The sequence below is a fragment of the Oryctolagus cuniculus genome, chromosome 3 (genome assembly GCF_051225735.1).
Source record: "Oryctolagus cuniculus isolate XC-2025 breed Fujian yellow rabbit chromosome 3, ASM5122573v1, whole genome shotgun sequence".
NCBI classification, from domain to species: Eukaryota; Metazoa; Chordata; class Mammalia; order Lagomorpha; family Leporidae; genus Oryctolagus; species Oryctolagus cuniculus.
Window position 1 is genome coordinate 30,897,390 of NC_142869.1, and position 705 is coordinate 30,898,094.

The following is a 705-nucleotide window of genomic DNA, read 5'->3' on the forward strand; positions in this document are numbered from 1 at the left end:
CATGCATGTACTCAATAACATGGTCATCTGTTTACAAAAGTCACCTAGCTAATGCCATTGCCAGATAAACAATGCTGTCTCCCATATGGCACATTACCAGCCAATGAAGAATTGGAACATTTCCTGAAGGTACCGCAGAGGCATCTCTTCACAGATGTTATTATGTGAGGATGGGAGCCACCCTCCAGAAAGCAGTTTATGGCTAAAATAAAAAAAAATTCTAAATGAGTATGCTGCTGATTCCCCAATAGGATAATTTGGTTGAAAAATTTTTGATTAATTTACCCAGAGAGTGCTTGCTTTGGCAGCACATACACTAAAATTGGAACGATACAGAGAAGATTAGCATGGCCTCTGTGCAAGGATGATACACAAATTCGTGATGCATTCCATATTTTTAAAAAAATTCATGGCCGGCACCATGGCTCACTAGGCTAATCCTCTGCCTGTGGTGCCTGCACCCCGGGTTTTAGTCCCTATCAGGGTGCTGGATTCTGTCCTGGTTGTTCCTCTTCCAGTCCAGCTCTCTGCTGTGGCCCGGGAAGGCAGTGGAGGATGGCCCAAGTGCTTGGGCCCTGCGTCCGCATGGGGGACCAGGAGGAAGCACCTGGCTCCTGGCTTCAGATCAGCGCAGTGCGCCAGCTGCAGCACGCCGACCGTAGCGGTCATTTGGGGGGCGAAGCAACAGAAAAAGGAAGACCTCTG

The 705-nt window shown here is 48.1% G+C and overlaps 1 non-coding gene across 1 annotated transcript; it reads left to right on the forward strand.

Annotated features, from left to right (window-relative positions):
• Window positions 1–292: 292 nt before the first annotated feature.
• On the forward strand, window positions 293–399 carry LOC127491869 (U6 spliceosomal RNA). Its single transcript, XR_007920802.2, has one exon. It is a non-coding gene; the product is annotated as a U6 spliceosomal RNA (small nuclear RNA).
• Window positions 400–705: the final 306 nt, after the last annotated feature.